Source organism: Convolutriloba macropyga, chromosome 3 (assembly GCF_964194025.1).
Source record: "Convolutriloba macropyga chromosome 3, txConMacr16.3, whole genome shotgun sequence".
Lineage (NCBI taxonomy): Eukaryota > Metazoa > Xenacoelomorpha > Acoela > Convolutidae > Convolutriloba > Convolutriloba macropyga.
In genome coordinates, this window is record NC_134470.1 from 46,306,987 (window position 1) to 46,332,399 (window position 25,413).

At 34.8% G+C, this 25,413-nt stretch overlaps 1 protein-coding gene across 2 annotated transcripts in view; it reads left to right on the forward strand.

Annotated features, from left to right (window-relative positions):
* The first annotated feature begins 3,040 nt into the window (after nucleotides 1-3,040).
* The window catches only part of LOC142337091 (tectonic-1-like), a 145,282-nt gene continuing 122,909 nt past the window's right edge, over nucleotides 3,041-25,413 (forward strand). For both annotated transcript variants that reach the window (XM_075386161.1, XM_075386162.1), the window contains exon 1: nucleotides 3,041-3,059. The gene's annotated coding sequence lies outside the window, so the exon portion shown is untranslated. The remainder of the gene's footprint in view (nucleotides 3,060-25,413) is intronic.

Genomic DNA, 25,413 nt, shown 5'->3' on the forward strand with positions numbered 1-25,413 from the left:
AAAGCTGTGACAAGATTACAGCTAAGTTTATAGATGTTCAACTACCAGACCCGCTTGCATATCTGATGGCATCCATTCCAGACGTTGAACAACTACCATATTTCGAGTCACGCACCGTAGTAGGCGTAGAATTACTCAGATAAGTCAGAGCAGAATTATTGTTCAGCCCAAAAGTAAAAAATAGTGAAGACTTAGTCACGGTTGCAAAACCTTCTACTTCTGATATGCTTATGTTAAAGCCCACATTAAAATCTCATTTGAGCGAATATGTTCCAATAAAGATATCCTTGTCTCTGACTGTCATTGTGTTCATTTTCAACCTGGCCTTACATGTGATGTTCATCTGGTTCTATCAGAAATTATAGACTGGTGCAAGCTGTAACTAATATTTGCTTAGTAAATAGAGAGAGCTAATTTGGTAGTAGCAGAAAGTTAACTATTTTGAAACCTCAAATTTTGCTAATTTTGAGAGAATATACTTACTCAATAAAATATATAGAAGTTGTCGATCCACAGCATCAGAAGACTCAAACCGCTCAGCTGAAAACCTAAATAATTAAAACACATTTGGAAAATTGTGCATGCACACACGCAAACAACTTGATTAGTACATTCATGCAGTAAATCTACTAACTAACTCGTGCAACAAGAAGGTTATAATTCAGCAACACCACAACGGCATTAGGTCTTTCAACTAAGCTAGCCAAGATTTTTTTTCAAAACTACTCCCGAAGGTTATGTAGACCCCGAAAATGTTATCGGCATCGATAATTCTTTGACCTAAGCTTAAATTTTACCGCTTAGATGTTGTAAGGCCTGGTTTTTTCCAAAACTGGATCACTCGGAACATTTATCAAGCAACCAAAGGGGACGTGAACTTAAGAAATAAAGTTGCATTCTGACTATGTTTTCAGAGAAAGTCGAGATAACAGATAAGACAGACAAAGAGCAGTCCTCGGACCATATTTAGGATCAGATTTCTGCTACAATTCCAACCGATTCTACATATCTCGCAAAGGATTGCTGTATGAAATTACAACAAATAAAACTGTTTTAAAAGTTTGAACAAATTCTCATTTTTCAAACAGTTCAAAAACATAATTCTGACGTTTTAAGGAAGCTTCCGCACATGACTTGTTTATCTTCAAAAACTTCCAATGTTTAAAACCCTCTGTTTTTGAATTTGTGTTATAAAAGTTTTGTTCACAAGTCCATAGAGATACTATAAAATTTTCAAAGGACTTATAATTGATAGCAGCCCGCTTGAAATTTTCCTATATTAAAAAAGGCTAGTGGCAGCTCCACGTTGCAAGAGCAATTCGCTGACGAATAAAATTAATTAACTGAAAACTCAGGGGGTATGACCCACTAATTGGACGGAACAATGAGTCTTCACTGTGGAACATCAAAGCAGCTGACGTAAATTGGCCTCAAAAAGGCAATTCATTTTTACACGCACAACACTACAGTTATATTAACCTCTCTGTTTTACGTGAGGAACCACGGCAGTCACTGAGACAGGTAACTTCGCTGTGTAGGAATGCGAAACCATATTTGCGATTGTACGTTTCTTTCTGAGATTACGGTTGCCTTATAGTGCCAGTTGCAGAAGGCCCTTCGCCAACCATACAGGAAAACACGAGCGGAGCAAAATTGCTTTTTTCAATTTCCAAAATACGTTGTTGATATTATAGATCAAGATATTTGTAGGCTTCCTTGGTTTCTTTAGGGCATCTCTATTGGGCCAACGGATTAAATTTTTCACTCCTGAATCTACACCTCCAAAAAGCCCAATTAAGAACAACACCAAAAGAGCATCAAAAAAGCAAGACTAAATCTAATGATAAGCCAACTATTTTTCTACAATACAGAGGCAACCTCACTCAAAACTTCGCAAGCAAATTGAAGAAACTATGCGAATTGCAAGTAGTTTTTACAACGCGAAAATTAAGATCGTGCCTCCCCACCCTGAAATCATCCTTTGATAGAGATCTGAAATCCCACGTGGTATATGAAATTAAATGTAATGGATGCGGATCCATCTATGTTGGGCAAACAAGCCGGCATGTTACCACAAGGATAACAGAACATCAAAAGAAGGATTCACAGGTGGGTCAACATCTAGTTGAATGTCGTGGCGCCACGAATGACATTGAATGGAGAATTCTGGACGCCTGTCGGTCAGTAGAAAAACTAATGATCATCGAAGCTATATATATCAGCAAGCTGAAGCCGGCACTAAACACACGCGACGAATATAGGGGGAGGGAACTCACGCTAAAATATTAGTTCAAATCATAATTTTGACTAAATGAGAATGCATAGGGCAAAAAACATTTTGTGCATGACAAAACGAAATTTGCAAAACCTCCACAAGAGGGATACTTATGGTTAGGGCAAATTCCGAATAACCCTAAAAATACAAGAACATGGACAAAATCGAAAAATCCGGAATAGGAATGTTTTTAAGTAAATTGATAACAGATGTAAATATGTGTTGTAAATAGGCTAAATATTGTATATAAGGAAAAATTTTCGATTGAATTTTTTTAGAATGTTTCCTAGAATTGTTTTAATTGTCATCTCAGACAAATGTAAATACATATTCATTTTATCTTTTAACAATTTGTAAAACAGTTTTAACCTGACGATGAACGTAAAGTTCGAAAACGTTTGTTTTAAGTATTGAAAGTAATTTTAATTTGACAAATTGGTTTCTTTTACAAAAAGCATTGCATTATGTCAAGTTGAGCTTTGTCATCAGTGCTATCTTTGTTGTTGTTGGGAATTTACGACTGCTTGTCGAGAGTAGTGGATAAAACAAGGGATTCAACCACCAGTAAAATTTGTCCCTTTCTCCTAACGCTAATCGCGTATGTCGAATCAGGCCAAATTTTACTGTTTGTTGAATCCCTTGTTTTATCCACTACTATATATTAGCTCTATATTCACTTCTTTTATATTTTAAATCTATCATTTCTTGTCTCACTTAGTGCAAGCCACTAGTACAGAGTTAAGCTGGTAATTAACCAGCCTAATTGTTGTGATAAACTTATTAAAAAGATTTGCTATGGCAAAATCCTTGTACTGGGGACCTCCAATGGGAGGGTTTTAGAGGCAAGGTTCGGGTATGGTTCGTTAGAGTCAAGGTCCGACTCATCACATCAGGTCGTAGCATTCTAACAGATTTCTATTTTAGAACAATTTCTTGTGTTTTTGAATGTTAGCAGGCTCTGTGAATGGGATGTTTTGATGCCAACCATATTCATTCATCACATCAGGTCGTAGCATTCTAATTGATTTCATTTTTAGAGCATTTTTTTGTGTTTTGAATGTTAGCAGGCTCTGTGAATGGGACGTTTTGATGCCTACCCTCTTCCCTCCAGCTGCTCGGACTTGGTCTTGGGTACTTCTCGTACCAAATATATAGACGAGGGTCAAGTAAAGGGTTGTGTTCACTCCTATCGAGGTGCTAAACTGCTAGATCTCTGTGATGTTATCAATAAATACCCAGACCAGAAGCTGAACACTGTTGTAGTAATTGCCGGCTTCAATGATCACCGTAGTAGTATTGAAACTTTCATAGAGCATTGGAAATTCCTCATTCAGCTGATTATTGTTAAATTTAGCCCAAATAATTTGATTGTTCCCAAAGTTATACCCACCAGCTGTAATCGCCTCATAAATAAGAAAATCAGTGCCCTTAACTACGCTTTGTATAATTATATTGATTCTTGTGCCCTAAAGTTGTTTATTGTTTCACCCTCATTTAGAAATGTTCTTGAACCTAAACTGTTCTGTAAAGACACCGTTCACTTCTCCTTCCATGGAAACCATGTTTTCACTATTATTCTGTTTAACATCATTCAATACTTTAAATATCGTTGCTGTCATTACTCTCCTGTAATTAACTTAATCTAGTCCCCCTCAGTGCAGCCTTCCCAACTCCTAGCCCGCAGCTTGATGGCTGATCAAACCCATTGTCCACTCTGCAAGGGTCCCCTACGTAGGGGAGGCGTCTGGTGCCATACATGTTATAAATATTTGCACGTGAAATGCAGTGGTCTAGCCGCAGCGAAAGATTGGACCGAAAACTTCAGCTGCAAAAACTGCTCTGAGATCAACGCAGCCACCGAAACATCAATCGCAGCGCCGGCACCACACAATGCTTTGACCGTTCCCGACACTGCACTCATAGATCCTGCAACAACGCACGCCCCCGAACGTTCCGTCGCCGCAGCATCGAATAATTTTTGGGAACACTTCCAGCCTCATCACGCGGTAACAGTGCGCGAAATATACCGCGAGGTCGTCACTTGGAAGCCCTCGTTCTTCACGCTCGGTAAGAACAAGACAGGGGAACAGTTCGCCGAAGCCCTTCACAGTGTCCTCTCCCCGATTGCCGTAAACACGGACAGATCCGATATATCTCTGACCCTCTGTATGATACTTCCGCACCTAACCCTCAGTCGAACAAAGAACACGGAAGATGGATCGAACAAAGAGACCATCAAGCGCAGACTGCAAGCATGGTACAGCTGCAACTTCTCAGAACTGTTCTGTGAAGCGAAGGCAATCCAAATGAGAATGAATTCAAGGAACAAACAGCAGCACTCTGACCTCAAGATGTTCAACAATTTCATGTCTCGTGGTAAGATCAGTAATGCTATTCGCGTTCTTTCGGATGAGCACAAAGGCGGCGTGCTCGCACCTACCGATCTCATAGACGGTAGACCGGTCCTCGAGATTTTACGCGACAAACATCCTGAAGGTCAACCCTTGGAGCCCAACTACATTCAGAGCGAACATCCACGCACGCTTCCTTACCACCCCGCTGTCTTCGACAAAATCAGTGCCAGGCTCGTCCCAAAAGCATGCAATGAAGACTCATGGCAGTGCCGGGCCTTCAGGTCTCGATGCCGATGACTGGCGTAGACTACTTTCTGCTTTCGGGCAAACCTCCACGAACCTGTGCAAGCTTGTTGCCAAGTTTGCTAAGAGGCTGGCAACGTCCACAATACCACCGGATGATTTGATTACATACAATGGTTGTCGACTAGTGGCTCTGGATAAATGTCCAGGTGTGAGACCTATTGGTATTGGTGAAGTAATGCGTCGCATCACCGGACGCATAATCGTCGACTGCATCAGGCACGATCTAACATACCTCGATGGAAACATGCAACTGTGCCTGGGCCAGAAATGTGGCATAGAACATGCCATACATTCGCTTCGCCACAGTTTTGATGATCCCGAAAACGAAGCAATTCTTCTAATTGATGCCAAAAACGCTTTTAACGTGCTCAATAGACGAACAGCATTAGAGAACGTGAAAGCCTTATGCCCATCTTTGCATGTTGCCTTACAAAATTCCTATAGCCACCCGTCTCATCTCTACATCGGTAAGTCGACCATACTGTCTCAGGAAGGTACGACACAAGGCGATCCCCTTGCGATGGCAATGTATGGAATCGCAATCATACCCCTAATAACAAGACTTCATAATGACTCTTTGACACAAAAATGGTATGCTGATGATGGTAGCGTCGTCGGTAAGTTAAAAGATATCAGGGCACTCTTCGACAAGCTCACTGAGCTCGGTCCCAAGTATAGATATCTTGTCAATCCTCCGAAGTGTCAGTTGATAATTAAGCCAGGAGGCGAGTTTGCAGCGTCAACTGTGTTTGCAGGCACAAATGTGGAAATAACGCAGGGCGCTCGAGTCCTGGGATCAGTTATCGGAAGCTCTGAGGCCAGTAAAAAATTCCTGAAAGATGCAGAAACTAAATACACAAAAAGTTTAGACAGACTTGGTCAATTTTCTCTCACCTCTCCCCAGAATGCCTATGCATGTTTGGCGAAGGGGGTTCAACAGAAGTTGAGCTTCCTCTCGCGTACTACACCTTCCATGGACGGGGTTCTGGACAAGGTGGAGGAGCGGCTTGGCCGAGTCATACCGAACATCGTCGGCAAAGAAGTAATCCAAGAGGAAAGAGAACTTTTTTCTCTCCCTCTCAGAATGGGTGGGCTTAACATCGCCCTCCCACAAGATCTTCACAAAAATCTTGAGCAATCAGTTGAACTCTCAAGACCATTGGCGTCATTCAATAATATTCAACAATGTGAAGTAGAACAAACCAAGATCAGTCTCAGACAGAAAGCAGACAATCAACGTGAACTCATCTCGAAAAAATCCAGAATCGAAAACAATCTACCAGAAATGAAGTATACCATCCAGCTGGCCTCGGAGAAAGGAGCATCAAGCTGGCTTAACGCGCTTCCATTGTCAAAACATGGTTTTGACCTCACGAAGACTGAGTTCCGTGATGGATTAGCACTTCGCTACACCTGGGAAGCGAAGAACACGCCAGCCATATGCCCATGCGGGAAAGAATTCAGCCTCACCCATGCCCTCCATTGCGCCAAAGGCGGTTATACGCACCTACGACACAACGAAATTAGAGATGTGTTTGCAAACCTGATGGATGACGTTTGCCACGATGTACAGATAGAGCCAAAACTTCAGTCGCTCGATGGAGAAATTTTCTCGAGTAATTCCACCACCACTGATGATGACGCTCGACTGGACATCAAGGCAAACGGTCTGTGGGGCTCCCGCTTTAATCGCACTTTCTTCGATGTGAAGATTTTCAACCCTCATGCGAAGAGCTGCCCTAAGACCCTAAAAGATGCATACAAATATCACGAGAGCATCAAGCGAAGTACGAAGAGCGAATCCGTGAAACCGAACACAGCAGCTTCAATGCACTGGTTTTTGCTTGTTCGGGTGGTGCAGGTCCATGAGCATCGCGCGTTATGAAACAGCTCGCAACCAAGATCAGCGAAAAACGCGGAGAGCCGTACGCCGACACTATAAGCTACATCCGAACGAAAATCAGCTTCGCACTTCTGAGGAGCTGTGTTCTCTGCTTGAGGGGATGTCGTGCCCTCGAGCCTCGTGTTCTCAGTGAGACTTCGATTAGCGCCGTCGTGGAGGAGGGAAGGCTGCACTGAGTGTTTGGCTGCTTATCTTTATTCATTTGCTTATTCATTTTTATTTTAATCCTTTCATTCTAGTTCCCTATGTGTGCTATATATATAGCTGCTTTCCTCTCCACTTGTTATTTATTTTTGTGACTGGGCCGTCTTTACACTGTCTGGAGGGGAACAGCTTGGAGTGCAGCATCCGGCTACTAAGTGCTACTCATCATGCCCTATTTTTCGACCTACATCCATCGATGCCGGATGGTGTACACGGCCCTTTATTATTATTACAAAGAAAATTATCAGACGGATAGTTTGGGTTCTATCCCCACCGACTCCGGTGGACGTCCCCAGATACTAGTATAAAACTAATCAGTGAAACTGCTTTGCAGATGAGACCGTGTAAAAAGCACGTAAAACCAACTTGCGAAAAAACTTGAACAAAAATTGAAAGAAATATTAAATAAAAAAAAATTCTCATATATCCCCTAATCAATATTTAATCAATTTAAAACAAACTTTCTGTCTCACTTAGCGTAGTGGTTAAATCATCGAGTCTAGTTAAGTTGCTTTAGCAAACGGAAGGTTTGGGGTTCCTTCCTCACTGACTCCAGTGAACGTCCCCCGATCGGCGATGCCGCCTTTCAGGATTCTGATGAAACACTATAAAACTAAGTGAGATAAAAAAACCAAATTCACAGTTCTTAAAAAGGATGATCCCTGCTGTGAGACTGTATATGGGACACACTGTGATGGGTATACAGTCAAAAACACTGAGATCGGTGGAAACACAGTGATTAGTGTTTTTCCATGTCTTCTTGAATATTATACTTATAAACATGCTTTCTGAATTGATTTCTAGTGTGACCATATCTATATCTATGAAGATAAATACATAGTCTACATTTCCTATTTCTAAATCTATATAATGATATATGTTTAAAAACATTACACATACTACACGTTAGATATTGATAAGGATCAGAATAATGATATCCCAAATGTTCTATATAATCTTTAACCTTAACCATATTTTTACATACATAACAAGAATATTCTAATTCTTTACAATTATTACAACATTCTTACCAAGGTTTATTTATACACTTATCGCATTTCTTTTTCATTTTTCGAAAAATTATTTTTTGATTATTTCCCTAAAATATAAAATCATGTTTCAATCAACTAAAACTGGTGTCATAAACTTCTGCGATGTCTGTAATCTATCCTTTGAATCAAAGAAGGGTTTATACAGGCATCAATCATACGATCTCAAACATAAGGAACTATTGGAGAAAATGTTTGAGTCTGAAGAAGAGGAAATCTCGGAGAGGGTGTATAATTTGGATGAAGATGATTATATTATTAAAACTAGGGCTAAAACTAAAACAGAAACTAAATCAGAAACTGAAACTGAAAACAAAATCTATTCTAAGATTAGGTTTATATGTAAAGAATGTCATGAAGAATTTAGAAGTAAAGTAGCTCTAACTACTTATTCATATAGTCACAATCGCATGTATCTAGAAAACACAGAACACTTCGATATAAACTCAAGTCAGAACATGAGAGAATTTTATATTACTGATAAAGGTGGGAATTACATTGAAGATATAGATGAAGCAACTAATTACTCTTTAGAAGAAATTAAAAACTGTTACCAGTTTCGTAAAGTTAAGAGTTTTAAATATAAGATCACGGCTGAATGTGATTATAAGAAGAGAACCAAAGAAGAAGTTAAAACTACTAAAATATTTTTCAATTCTGATAATACTAATAATAATTTAAACCGCGAAGCGGTTTCACCGATATATGAATATGGTGACTTCAATCCGTGGCTAGATTTCAAAAAGGAAATATATGAAGGTTATGGTAATGATTTTGAATTTCTTGGAATAAGAAGTATTCAGTTAAACATTGAACCAACTAAAGCGTCTATTGGTAGTTATATAGATTTACCTCCTGATCTCAAAAACTCTAAATCGATATTAAATATACGTAGTTATAAATACAATTGCTTACAACTAACTATAACTGCTTGGCTACATCCCGCCCCACACCGTGCAACTCGAGAAAGTAAATATGTAGATAAACTAATTGAACCAACACAACAACATGAAGATGATTTTGCTTATATAATAAGAATACAGAAATTGTATAATATTAATATTTGGGTATACACACCTTGTGGTAATGGTAAAATAGAATTGTTTAAGCAAGTGGATGATTTTAAAAAAGATAGAAAAGATGTAAGAATACTAGTTTGGAGTAATGGTCAAATAGAACACTGTGCTCTAATAAAAAATATAGAAACGTTGTTAGAACGACCAAATAAGAACAACATTAAATATTTTTATTGTGACAGGTGTACCTATTGGTTAAACGCACAAATTAATTATGATAAACACGAATGCAGCACCTCATTCAAACCAGAGATTGTTTGTCCTAAGAAAAAACATATTACTTTTGTAAATGAACACAAACGTCAGAATATAAAAAAATATTATAACTGCCGATATAGAATGTTGCATTGTTGAAGTCTCAACTAATGATTGTAAATATGTAATAGCTGAACATATTCCAAAAGCTGTGGGTTACACCTGGCAAAGTAACTTCAAGCACTACTTCGGTCTAGGCTGCATCAAAAGATTTGCTAGAGATCTATTAGAAATAGAAACAGAGAATAATTTCAAACATAATGAAAAGATGATATTCACAGAAGAAGATAAATTATATCATGAAACTAATAACACTTGTCATATATGTAGTAAAACATGTATTAATAAAGTAAGAGATCATTGTCATGAAACTGGTAAATATAGAGGACCAGCATGTAAAATATGTAATCTAAGATACAAACAACAAAACTTCATTCCAGTAATATTCCATAATGGCTCTGGCTATGACTTCAACCTACTATACAGTGAACTCTTTGAACAGAATACTGATAAAGTAAAGTAGATAACATACCACTAGCTGCTGGTAAGTGCAAGATAATTAGCATTGGTTGTCTTAAATTCTTAGATAGTTATAACTTCTTAGCTATGCCCCTAGATCAAATGGCAAAGATATATGGGTGTAAAACTAAAACATTATATCCATATGAATACTTTGGTTTAGACTCCTATAATAATCTTATACGTAATCTAAAAATAGAAGACTTCAAATCCTCACTACATAATAAATTACCAACACAAGAGGAAGTAGATAATAATAATAATGAAAACAGCCATAAAATTGGAAAATATCTAACTATAGAGTATTTACAAAATGATGTGGAAATATTAGACTATTGCATGAATGAATATGTTAAACTAAGCATGAAAGAATTCAAGCTCAATCCCCTACACTATGTAAGTCTCCCAGGTTATAGTTTTGATTGTTGGTTAATGTCAAGTGGCGTAACATTAGATACATTACAAGATAAACAAACGCTAGATGATTTTGTTGGAGCAAAGAGAGGTGGTATATGTGGAATAATGGGAGATAGATATATAAATAATCAGGGAACCTGCTTCGCAGATAGTAATACTAATACTAATGCTAATATTAATGATAATACTAATACTAATACTAGTACCAATACTAATACTAATCAGGGAACCTGCTTTGCAGATACTAATGATAAAGTTATTAATAGAAGTATATGGTACATAGACGCAAACAACCTATATGGTTATGCAATGATGCAAAAGTTACCTTATAAGGATTTTGAGTTTATCACTACTACTACTCTAGATGTAATATTGAATACTCCAGATGATAGTGATCATGGTTACTATCCAGTTTGTGATATTGATTATACTAATGAATGTAAAGAGAGAACAGAACAGTTAGCACTAATGCCTAATAAAAGAAAGATAAATGATAATGAATTGGGATGTAGAGAAAAGGAGAAAAGTAAAGCAAGAACAGAGAAATTAATCTTAGACCAAAACAACAAAACAGAATATATGGTTCATTATAGGATGTTAAAGTTCTATGTTAAGATGGGAGTAAAAGTAACAAAAATACATAGAGTAATTAAATTTAAACAAGATTATATATGTAGCGATTATATACAAAACAATACAAATAAAAGAACAACAGCTAAAACTGAAGCAGAAAAGGATGTAAGGAAATTAATGAATAACTCATTATATGGAAGAATGTGCATGAATCGTCTACACTTCTTTCAAAGCAAGTTTTTACATGATGAAGAAAAGATAATGCAAAGTGTAAGTAAACCAACATTTAAGAATATAACTAGATATAAGGATTATAGCCAAATTGAATATATAAAGAAAAATAGAATATGATTCTCCAGTATATGTAGGTGTTACTATTTTAGAATTAAGCAAATTACACATGTATGCTGTATTCTATCATATTCTACAACCATCTCTCAAAGATCTACAACTCCATTATATGGATACAGACAGTTTCGTATTAAGTTATAGTGAAGGTAAAGTTAGTGATGTGCATATGGACTTAAGTAATCTAGACATACCTATAAAAACTAATAATAAAATCCCCGGCAAGTTCAAGCACGAGCTGGGAATTAGGATTATTGAGGAATTTATAGCATTGTCCCCCTAAACATATAGCTTCAAAAATTATCCTAAAAACACTAAAGAAAAAGGAATAAAGAAGCATAATAATGCTAGGCACATAGATTATTATGATGCATTAATGAATAATACACAGAGAACCGTAGATGAATGTAGAAAACAAAAATTTGGTGATAACATGACAACAACAAAAACAAGTAAGATAAGTCTAAACAAATTTGATGATAAAAGATTTTATGTAAATAATTTTAAAAGCTATCCTCATGATGAGAATCTATATCTATTCAAAAGAGATTTAATAAAAACGATCCACCAAGCATCAATGAAACTGCTTCGTAGATCATTAGATGGAGACAAAGACCTACTGGTTAATAATATTCTAGAACTAACCATTAATGATGATAGAAAGTTAATTGAAGTTGCTATTATGTTATATAATTAGCTTTGTTAATTTTTATAACAAATAATTATAGACCTAATTCATTCATTACATCCATATGGTTGGTAGTTAGTATATTATAAATCATTATTTGAATGATATATTTTTCCATAATGTCTCCCATGACTGTTTTTTTATGTAGTGTAGCTCCTGCTATTACATGTTTTATTATATTCTAGAAATTTTATTATCTTCTCAGCCCCATCTACATATTGAGAATAGGTTGAAATTATTAAATCATCATGATTTGGTTCCTTAATATGATCAATAAACTCATCTATAGTACTACAACGTCTTTTACAAGCTAAACATCTTTTTAGATTAAGAGAGAAGCTGTTTTCATTATCCATTTTTCACTCTTATTATAATTTTTCAATACATATAAAATGACTAAACTAGATAAACTTATAGAATTAAACAATCTAGAAAAACAAAACAGAAAAAATAGATTAGAAGATAAATTAAAACAACAAGAATATTATGGTGAAAAAGAAGAGTTATTTGATCCTTTAACTAAAACTTCAGGCAGAACACTGTCACAATTTGGAGTAATTCTTCCAAAGAAAATCAACCTATTTTGCAGTCAATTTGTAAACGATATTTGCTTATTACGAGAAGCAGCTTACTATGTTTGGCGAAATTGCTAAGCCCTCTTGAATATTTCACTTATTGTTCTTCCTTGAAATCATTGCATCTGTAATCAGGGCTAATCATTGAATCCAAAACACGATGTTCTTAAAAAAAAACAGAATCCAGTCCCGAGAAATGTTAGTTGGACTTCTGAACAATTTCCGCTCTTGTAACAGTGAGATGAGATGTGACTACATTGTAATCAACTGTACTGTCACTTGAATTAAAATTATACAGTACAACCGTTCCTGATTGAAAGCTACCAGCCGAATTACCATAATCTGCGTACCTTCTCTGAGTCATATTATGGTCTTCAAGCATGTCGAAGAGGGTAAGTATAACACCGCCAAACATTGCCATAGCTATTGGATCATCTTGTGCTGTACCCTCAAGAGAGTTATCTATATTTGTATCAATAAAAAAATCCGATGGCGATTTGAATGAATTTCTTACCACCGTATAAATTGAGGGATAAATCATCCTCAAATTTTTTAGAACAAGTTCTCTATTTAGGCTAATAAATGCGCTCATACCATCACTAAGAAGAATAGATATGTTATGATCTTCTAGAACGCGTCAACGTAGGGCATTAATAGCATTTTGAATGCAACTCATTTGTGCAAGAAACAGTTGTAAGTATTCTTCTAAAAATTGTGGATCTGAATTAACGCATTTTTCAAAACTCATATCTGTACCGCTTCTTAAAGCTTCGCCAATGCCAAATAGACAAGAACTAGGGCATCTATCTAGTGCAATCCAACGACAAGCGCTTTGTGAAATCAGGAGATTTAATTCATCAGCGGGAATTCTGATAGCTAGTTCGGACACAAATTTGAAGAGATCGTTTGAGGAGGATTTGTATGACGTCAAAAATCACCTCCATGCCCCTGCATCATGAACAGATGGGCCATTTTTGAAATGTTTTCGTTTCGGCAGTTCTTATTTCAGTTCCGCTCGTTTTTTTAATAATTATAATAATGAAAATAATAATAATAATAATAATAATAATAATATTAATAATAATAATAATAATAATATTAATAAAAATAAAAATAAAAATAATAACAAAAATAATTATAACTATAAAAATAATAATAATAATAATAATAATAATAATAATAAAAATAATAATAATAATAATAATAATAATAATATTAATAATAATAATAATAATAATAATAATAATAATAGAAATAGTTATAATAATAATGATAACAATAAAAAAAAATAATATTATTATTATGATTAATATTATCATTATTCTTTTTATTATTATAAATACTAAATATAATAATAGTAATAATAATAATAATAATAATAATAATAATAATAATAATAATAATAATAATAATAATAATAATAATAATAATAATAATAATAATAATAATAGTAATAATAATAATAGTAATAATCAACTTTAGCAACAGTAATAGAATTGACCATAATGGTAGTATTAACAAAATTTTTGGGATAAATTGTCCGCGGGTTTGCATAAAACCCAGTTTTTGACTGGTTCGAAACTTTTGGTTCGGTTACCTTAAGATCAGTTTCCTGAAGTCTCTACAGTTAACGCAGCCACACATAATTCGCCAAGTGCAAAACTCTGACTCGACGTTTGGGGACAGGACGAACCGCTTGTTGAGTTGCAGGGGTTGATTTGGTATGATCTCGATCAAACGATATGTTATTTTTGAAGTAATCATTTTTCAAATTCGCAAGGTGGCAGGCAAGGTACCATAAAATCTAATTCACTCTCTGTAGTCACCTCCGCTTGCTCAAGAATTTTCAAGTGAATCGCCCAACTCAGCCAAGCTAACGTAGATTTGACAGTCTATAACAATGCATTCTGTCAAAAAATTTGCGAATACTTACACAATTTGAAATTCTTGATATAGAATCAGTGACAAGATATTCAGCTACTGAAATTTATCCTTGAATGAGACGTAGCTATTGCTTGATCTGAGGTTCAAAGTCAATGCTTTTTTGGATACTTTCATTAGGATGAATAGATTTGTTATGATCTTCTAGAACGGGTCCACGTAGAGCATTAATAGCATTTTGAATGCTACTCTTTTGTGCAAGAACCAGTTGTAAGTATTCTTCTAAAAATGTGGATCTGAATTAACGTGTTTTTCAATACTCATGCCAGTACAGCTTCTTAAAGCTTCTCCAATGCCAAATAGGCAAACCGTAGTGCATCTATCGAATGCAATCCAACGACAGGCGCTTTGTGAAATCAGGAAATTCAATTCATCATCGGGAATTCTGATTGCTAGTTCGGACACAATCTTGAAGAGATCGTTTGAGGAGGATTTGTATGACGTCAAAAATTAGCTCCATGCCCCTGCATCATGAACAGATGGGCCATTTTTGAAATGTTTTCATTTCGGCAGTTCTTATTTCAGATCCCCTCGTTCATTTAATAATTATAATAATGAAAATAATAATAATAATAATAACAATAATAATAATAATAATAATATTAATAATAATAATAATAATAATAATAATAATATTAATAATAATAATAATAATAATAATAATAATAATATTAATAATAATAATATTAATATTAAAAATAATAATAATAATAATATTAATAACAATAGTTATAATAATAATGATAATAGTAATAATAATAATAATAAATATAATAATAATAATAATAATAAAAATAATCATAATAACAATAATAAAAAGAATATTATTATTATTATTATTATTTTTATTATTATTATTATTATTATTATTATCATTATTATTATTATTATTATTATTATTATTATAATTATTATTATTTTTATTATTATTATTATTATTATTATTATTATTATTATTATTATTATTAATAATAATAATAGTAAATAATAATAATAATAATAATAAAAATTAGCGACAGTAATATAAATGACCATAATGTTAGTATTAACAATGTTTTTAGGATAAAGTTGTCCGCGGGTTTGCATGAAACCCGGTTATTGACTGGTTCGAAACTTATGGTTCAGTTATGTAAAGATCATTTTCCTGAAGCCTCTACAGTTAACGCAGCTACACATAATTCGCCAAGTGCAAAACTCTGACTCGACGTATGGGGACAGGAAGAACCATTTGCTGAGTTCCAGGACTTGATTTTGTATGATCTCGATCAAAAGATATGTTATTTTTGAAGTAATCATTTTTCAAATTCGCAAGGTGGCAGGCTTGGTACCATAAAATGTAATTCACTCTCTGCAGTCACTTTTCCATGCTCAAGATTTTCTGTTGAATCGCCCACCTCAGCCAAGGTAACGTACGTTTGCCAGTCTATGGCAATGCATCCTGTCAAAAATTTGCGAATACTTACACAATTTGAAGTTCTTGATATAGAATCAGTGGAAAGATATTCAGCTACTGAAATTTACCCTTGAATGAGATGTAGCTTTTGCTTGATCTGACGATCAAAGACAATGCTTTTTTGGATACTTTCAAGCAAGGTTAATCGTTTGTGACGGTTTTTATAAAAGGATCATAGCTATCAATAGGCACAACGCAGCAAAGGTAAGCTTTCTGGTAACAATATATGCTTTCTGGAGGTTTTATTTTGACAAGAAGAAAGCATTCAAGGCTCTGTGGTTTGGTTTCTTTAAGCTTTAAGTCAAGTTTAGTGGGTCACAGACAACCAGATTTAATTATTTTAATGAAAACAGGAGGAAGAGCGGTCGTAGGATCGATTCATGTGGTACGCCGCTGAAAGTTGTAAATTCTTTTGAGGAATAGCCGTTCATTACCACAGTTTGTTCCCGATTTGAGAAGTAGCTTTGTGACGGACTCAAGCAGTTTTTTGAAAAGCCAAGAACTGATAATTTTTTATAAAATTAGTTATTGATAGGCTTTTTTGATTGAATTTTAAGTCGATAGTGAATTTTTAAGTGAATTTTCTGATTGAATAGAAGTCGATAGAAAAAGTTGCGAGGTGGAGATGTTTGCTGGAGTTGAAATAACTGAAAATTTCATGCTGGCGCTCTATTGATTTTTTGTTGTTAATTTTTATAATAAAGAGCTATGCTGTGTAGGTGTTAGGATTAAGTAAACGACTGGAATCAGTTTCTTGAAGATTAATGTTTCGATCAATTTTAAAATTGCAGACAAAATGCTGATTGATCTATAGATTGAGGCCTCCTGTTTGTCGCCATCCTCATAGACGGCTACGATTTTGGCTAATTTCCTTTTTTGTAGGGAATTGAAAGTTGCAGGCAAATCAAATTAAATAATAAACAAAATGATTTTGGCAAGGACGTGAATAGTTTATCAGACCTACGTAGAGATAAGGGGTGTTTTCCTCAGATACTTTACAATGGTATAATAGGTAGTGGCGATGAAATAGGAGTAAGATAAGCGGTATGAAATCTTTCCGCCGCTGTGTGATTCCCTTTCCTATTGAAATTTTCCATTTTGCCGCAATTTTTCCCCTTTATTTTTGAATGTTTCCATGCCGCCGCCCTTGTTTCCCCTTAGCTTCCTTTCTGTTTCCCCGCATGCAAAATTCTATATCAAAACTATAAAACAAATTAAATTAAATTCAAACTGCGTGCAAAATCAATACTGTTTCAACATTGCTTGTGTCTGTCTGGGCAATTAATTTTAATTATGCACTCTAATTTCGCCTTGCAGTTTTAGCCACTGGTCCGTCTGACTCGCTTTCACTGGCTTCTTCTGCCTCAAAATTAATGAACACATTGTCACGCGTAGAGTGTTTTTGAAACTGGCTTAGAAAAAACCACATCTCCAACTTCAATATCTAATTCTGAGCAACAGCAAAACCTGGGTCTGCTTGTTGCCACGTGTTGGAGCTTTGGTTGGTGGTATCTGGCATAGATTGTGGTAAAACAAAACTTTTATACCGCTACGGGCTTGACCTCAAATGAAGTCAATGTACCTTTCATAGTTCAACTCCACATGGTCGTTATTCCAATCAATTCCATCGATAGCATATTGGTCAATTAATTCAAGTTGGCCAAGATTGAGCGTGTTTATGTCATTGGGTAGGAATTTTGCTTGTTGTCAAATACTGAAAGAAAAGTTTTGCTTGCATGAAACTGTGTTGGTCGGAGACAATCCTGGCGATCTATAAACGCAGTTCCAGTGCGGAGAGTTTAAGTCATGTCGACGTGTTATACAGCCCTTGTACCCACTTTGCTGAAAGCTCCCGACAACATAAAAAGCATAGAAATGAGAAAAAATAGACGTTTCTGTGTTTACCAACCCCCCATGTTAACAAGATAAAATTTAACACCTTCCCGATGCATAAAAAACATATGAGTTCTTATACCGTAACCAAAGTTTTCGATTTTCAGAGAATTAACTTACTCTTTTGTCAGAATAGAGTACAGCTTCCGCTTGAAACTGATAAAGTTAGTAATATAATAGCCGGTGAATTTGGCATTGTATTTGAGGACGACTTTTTGTTACCAATTTTGTAAAGAGAGCGATGGGGCGGTAATTGGAGAAATCAAACTGGCTCAACAGTGACAGAGACAGTGGTTTTTGCGATATTTCTAAATATACATCTTCATTTTTTTTGCATAGTGGAGACTATTCGTGTCCTAGTAAAGAAGGCGAAAATCTAAGTTTGGGCGTAAAACTTTGTAATGGAATACATATGGTATTCTGCCAGATCTAAGATAGGCAATCCCAAAACGATGAGAGTACTTCGAAAAATGATCTTCTGCCGATCAAAGCTGCTAAATGTTCCTTATAATCGTTTTAAGATTGAATTAAAATTTAAATAGTATTCTTAGCGCATGCTCTGTATCTCGTGAGTTTGTTTCTTTGCTTCTGCGTCGTTTAGATTAAGAGTTTTTTGCCTTAGACTGTCTCAGTCATCAGCTCATAAAAATTTCTTCAAAATTATTCGAATCAACTTGACTCTTTTCACCGTTCAGTCTATTGTATGGCGACAAACAGTTTTGTTTCCAAAATTGCAGCACTCTCTGAAACTTTGTGTTTATCAAGCCAAATTCGACATCGAGTTTCAGTAGTTTGTTTTGGACTGCATATCTCTCTTTTTCAAAGAAAACTTGCAAGTGTTTCTTTTCTTTGAATTCAATTCAACCCGGCATCCGCTCGTCTTCCACAACGTGTTTTGTGGGCGCCAAGGGAAAATTGCGGTGCTCATAATGAGGACTCGATTGGTAAAAGATATCAACCTCTACAAAATATCTGAAGTTTGTATCATAGGTGGTGTCCAAGATCACTTGAATTGGAATCGTTTTCATGAAAGCAAAGTCGGTGATTGGTAGTTTCCCCGGCTGTATTACCAATCTTTAGTACCAATCTTTACAACAATCTGAAGTAAAGGACGAAAGTTTCATAGGAAAAAAACTGACGGTTGTTTTAACCAAAAACGTTTACCTGAGCACTGTTAGGTATTTCAAGGATTTAGTAAAATTGACCGAACATTGTTGAAGTCCTTGTTGATTGTATGTAGTTGTTGAAGTTTTTTCTGTTTGATAGTTTCCATCAATTCTATCTAGACTTATTGACTTAATTGGAGATGCTTGTGATAAGCCGCAACAAGGCAAAACTTGAAACACTGTCAGTCTTCTTGATTTCTAACGTTTAGCAGTCCTCTACAATTGCCATTTTTTGCAGGTAACGCGATGTACGACGAACCATGAATTGGTCGGTATTGTGCGAAATTGACGTCGACTTTGAGAATTTTTGAAAGTTTTCAATCACTTCCCAACAATTTGATTGTTGCTAATGCGCGCATCAGCTTCTCCACCAGTTGCCAACAACCTTTATCCGACAGTGCATTTGCGTAGACTGGAGACATCAGAAAGTTTGCGTATATTTCAATACCATCATCTTCTGGTATCACCGGCTCATCATGCAGAACTTCAATATGCAACAAATTTGCACACAGTTCAACTTTTGAGAGCCTTAGGAGAACTGTTTTCTAATGAAAGTGTCTATTTTGGATATTTGATATTTGTTTTCATAGTTTTCAAAATCACTGGACTCATTGGCCTCAAACTGTTGACTCAAACGTTCCCAGCACTCCATTGAATGCACTTTCCGATGGAGCGTTTCGAGGAAGAAACTGATCACCTAGGAAGGGAATTGATGAACGGAAGTCATTTATTTTACATATATATGGCAATCGTTGAATCCGAGTGAGCAGATTTGATTGCAATAGGTGAATCATTTGTCTGCAGGTTTCGTTTGTTCTTCGAGCAAAGAGTGCTTCCGCCAAGTAAACTCACAAAATGAGCATTGATATACAGGTAAACCAATGTCCTGTCTAGAAATTATGGGCATGTCTTCTGCTATTTCCTTTGTACTTAGAATAAAATAACAATGACGACACTGGAACCCATTTTTGAATTGCCTAACTTCAGTAAAAAAAATCAACTGGTCACCTTTAGAACGAACAGTTAGGATAAACGAATGAACAAGAAATGGCTGAGGCGTGCACCACAGACCAAAAAACAAATGATGTCTAAGTGCGAGTCATTTTGAATTGCGCATGTCTCAACGTATGTTCTTGTCTTTTAAGTCAGCTAAAGAAATAAAACTGAGTTCATTGCTGACATTGATTCTAATTTAATTCAACAGTTCACTAATTGAGTTTACCTTACCCTGCCTGTTCGTTAATTTCAACAACCCCTTTTTTCTCCGTCAACACAGAAAAATTTTTCAGCTCCCCTATCATTGGCTGAGTCGAGATGGATTAATTAATATGAAAAATCCGCTCTTGTTGGTTGACAATATAGCCATTCTGCGAGGTTGTCATTCATTTTATTATGTTAATATAGATCTCCCGACGTCTTGTGTGGGTTATTGCGAATGTTAGACGCTATAATCTTCTCTTTGGGTGGTAAACAATCAAGGTGGCTTGTGGTGAAATTAGTGGTCCTTCTTCAAGAATGCGCCATCTTCGATCTGGAATGATTGACTTTGGCGTCTCGCACGTCCTATGCAAATGTTTGATACTCTTGGGCTGACAATACAAAGACTGGTTTAGACCCAGCTTAAAACGGTGGCATAATTTTTTTCCTAGTTTGACAGAAATCTAATCTGCTAGTCTTTTCGAGAAAATTGTGCTTTCTCGGGCCAACATTCCGTCATGCCGTCTCTTTTAAGTTCAGGGAAGAAAGTCAAATAGCGGTAATTGTTTACAGTGTTTTTTTCTGTTGCGCCAGAATGACTCTCTGTGTAATGTAACTTGACTAATTGTAAAACTCCACTCTAGCCATTAACGTGACAACGTCTATGCTTTTCAGAGACAACTTGCGACTAAATTCTAAACAATTGACTCCAAAATTTTTTACCTAGTTTGCGGAAATTAAACTTTGCATCAATTTTATGAAATAAAATTTCTCTCAAGATTTTGTGGCTATTTTTTGCAATTTACGGACCAATTTTCGACGATTTGTCAGCTTTTTCTGAGTTTTGGGCGATTGGTTGGCTATTTTTTCGTTTTGTTTTGCGTTTTCAGGACCTATTTGTACTTCAATATGGGCTTGCCTAGTAATGACCAAGATTTGAATCTAGAGTTGCGAAGTCTTGGCCAAGAGTTGAGTTGAATTTAGACTGCGAAGTGTAATAGTTTGCATGATCATAGCTCTGAATCATTAATGAAATGAGACTTGTAATATGATATATCCGGTACTGAAACTAATTTGGGAGTATAATATCTTTCCTCTGCTTTCAAATTGCGCGTAGTGTCACCAAACATGAAATCATAATATTTAAGAGTAAAGTAAACCAAAGATAATTGTTAATTTGCGTTCGTACTTGATGCTCCGACCAGAGCTAATCTATATTTTTGTCCTAATTGTCAGCCAAATGAAGAGATAACAAAACTGATGTTTGAGTTTGAAACGATCGTTACACAACCTAATTACTAATTGAATTACATAATGCAATGCCTCATCACAGAGCTAATAAGATCTGCCACTGAAAAGAATAAGAGAAAAATTAAAGAACAAAAAAAGCAAAAAGAAAAATGTCACTGCAAAAATTCAATAGCTAAATTTTAAAGCCGTTTGTTAAAACGTCAAAAAGCAATCAGATAAAAACTTAATTACAAAAATTTACTTTTTATAACTATACAGTGGATAGAAATTTTCTTTTATGAGACTGGTATATTCAAAAATCAATCAAATGCTTTTGGAAACGAATAATTTCAAAAGCCTTAAAAACCATTAGCTTTTTACATATTTAATCTTGATAAGTTTACTAAAAATTCATTATGAAACAAATAGGACCTGTCGTTGATTAGACTAGGACAATAGGAATCGACTATAGGATCAAACAAAATCTAAAAGTTACAAACAACTTGCGAAAACACAAATTATTGAAGCCATCACAAATCATTAGCTATTTTCTAAAATTTGCGCTTTATTTCGATTTCTTAATACTAATTCAACTAAAATCATACTAAACGATTGAATAAATCATTTGGGCCACATTTGAAACGCATTTAGATCTGTTATTACGCCAACAAACAAAACATCCGTTACAATTTAACATCAGTAGACACGTTCATTTTTGGAATACAAGAAAATGGCTAGGAACTCTCAATGATGAGAATACTTTACAAATTGATGAAAAGAAGAACAAAAACAGAAAAATTGAAACACACCTAGAGTTGTATAAAATCTTCAACTTTAAATATATTAGTTGAAAACTGACTGCTTCCGGTAAGAATTTTCATTCAATTCTTAATTACAAGCTCATGAGACCGGTGAGCATTTTACGGCTACCTAGAGAACAAAAAACTGGCAAAAACAGCAATTTCTAAAAACATTCAGCGAGAAACATGTCGGAGCCATTAAAAAATGAACGTTTCATTACAAGCTTTTCTATTTTCAACTATTTTTGTAACAGAAATGGAATTTTTTTAAGAATATGACTTCAAGAAAGTAACAAAAATGAACAAATACATCAAAACCACGAAATTTTTGTGAAAACCCTTGGTGTCAACGCCCTTAAATTCAATGGTTTCCAACGGAAGGCAATGAGTTTGTTAAGTTATGCCACGATGGCTGAACAAAGATGTATCTCATTCATAAGTCATCAATCAGACATTACAGTAAGTCATTGAATATGACAACAACAACAAGCTCAAGTAAAATCGAAAAAAAAGTTGAAAAGAACGAGAAGAAATATTTGAAGCTATTTAAACTATAAGCTTTTCTCTGAAACCTTTATCAATGATCCATTGCACGTCTTCATTAAGCCAATGGGAGCTATCAATAATAGGAAAATGTCATAAGATCTCAAAAGGGACCAATAACAGGAAAACATCAAGAAATTAAATTTAAAAAAAAAATTGTGGCATTGAAGTCATTTAATTAGTTCTTAGAAGATAAAACCACTAGTCCGATTATTTTGGTTGCAGAAGAAAGGAATGGGATCTTGTCATTACTTAGACTAATTTAAAGTCCACAAAAATAAGTTTATGATCGGTTAATGTTGAAAAAAAGGAAACATTATTTTTATAGTCTTAACAGCCATTAGCTGTCCACTCAAAGCACTAGACAGGTTCACTTATTGCTCATAACGAAATCTATTGCATTTTTGAACAACGAGTTTATGCCAGAGGATTTCAAAAACTAAGTAAAATTTCAAAAAGAGAATGCATTATTCAATTAAAGTTACAAAAACTCAGAGTCGAAGCCGTAAAAAGTATGAGCGATTCTTTGAAAACGAATTTTTTGTTCATTGCGCTTCATTTGACTTTAAATGCGGTTTGTAATAAACATATCTTTGATATGAAAAGTGACTAGTTTCTAGGTTAGTTGAAAAAACAAAAAAAATGAAACGTTTTCTAAAAAAAAGAGCTCTTAAAAAGAATTCGAATTTTTTTGATGGCAAAATTCCGTATGAGACCAGAACTATGGGGCCAGTCTTTTTTATCGCCTATTAGGAACACCAAATTGGTTCATTTTGTTGCGTTAATTTCGTTCATTGTTGCGTTCATTTGGTTGTTGGTTCATTTTGTAGAAAAAATCTTACATTGAAGAAAAATTACACCAAAAGTGACCAAAATCATGCCAAATATCGCGTGTTCACACAAAATATCAATCCTCGATAACTCCACGAAAAAACGAAATTTGAAAAATCCTTGCACGTGCTTTTTAATCATACCAATCATATTTCTCTGCGATGAATAAATCGATCGGCCAAAATTGTCTGAACAAAAAAACCATTAAAAACCATTTGAGTATATTTTTCCTTCCCCCACAAGTGGGGTCGGAACAACTAAACTATTAGCTTATTTGTTACATAGCAGCTTCCTATTTCCTATGGATCACAGTTGCTTCGAGTGCAATTGTTTGAACGGTCACATTTAGCCATTGTAAAAGATAGTATTGTTTAAATAGATACAAAAAAGGGAATCAAATATTGTTCAAGTTAGGTTTTTTAACTAATTTTCCAATTTTAAATTATATCAGAACACGTTTTAATGAGGCAAAAAGTTTCCTTCAATATTCGCTGAAAATTATTTTATTCGAAACTTTTTTTGAAGATTTTTGAAGAAAGAAAAATATTTGGTCAAGCTGATATCATGTTCGTCTCAAAAATTGATCATCTTGACCAGGCTAGAGTGGAGAGCGTGCAGAGTACACGTGCAAAATGTTTCATGAATACTAGATCAAGTTTCCAAAGATAGCCAAGTTCCCCTGACTTTCTAAAAACCTAGTAAGTCCTCTAAAGTAACGCTTCTTTCCTTAGTAATTAACTACCTGAAACGCAGCAAAATTGTTTTGGAGAATTTTGAGTTTTTATCCTGTTTCCTCGTGTGTATCTATAGTTTTGTGCAATTTATGACAGTATTATTAATAGCATCTATAGTAAATAACAAAATTGCACTCATTAGTAGATAATGAAACTTTTTATCGAAAGCAAATCCGCTAGCCCTATGAAAAAAAATGCTGATGAAACATGGATTTCTTGAAAATTCTCTGCCGCATTTATTATTTACCAAATGAAAAAAAGATGGAAAACTTGCAAAAATTTATAAATCGCTCGAAAATAATTGATATTTCCCTTTAAAAAAATATTTAAGCTCAAACCACTATATGAAGTAATTAATAATTCAGCAGAGGCCCGTTGATACCTGCCGTTTAGGTGCGTAAGAGCCAAAATAAACAGCAAAATCAATTAAAATACCAGCATTACTTAAGACCAAAACTCAATATCTATCTATTTTTTGATGAAAACTTAATCAAAAAGTGGAAAAAGCATCAGATAACACAACACATAGCCAATCGACTTGCATTTTACGGCAAAAAAATGGAACCTATCTTTATTGACAATAAATAAAAAGAAAACCCATATATTTAAAATTTTTGAAAATGATTACGTTCAACGTCATGAAAACTATTACAGGTCAAATGGATTCTTTGAAAGATTCGTTTATATTTTCATACGAAGTGATTAGGAACTGCCATTATCCAGAATGTCATACCAATATAAAACATCAATTACAGTAAAAAATAAAGAAGTCAATTCAATTTTGAGAGGAAACGGTGCCGACGCCCATAAAATCATAATCTACTAACTAAACATATTAAATGAAATTATTTGCGCCTTATACTAAGGTCATTATTGTGACATGTCACTACGGGGGTAATCGGGCAAGACAAGAAAAGAGACACTCATTTATTGGAAATTGTCCAATCAAAAATATGAAGAATCGTAGAGTCAACGCCAGAAAACCAATATTCAAAAGTTAAAAATGCAATGAAAATTATATTATAATTAACATGAGCCGTGTTTTTCTGAGGCAACGCTAAAGATGGCAGAAACACGATTAGA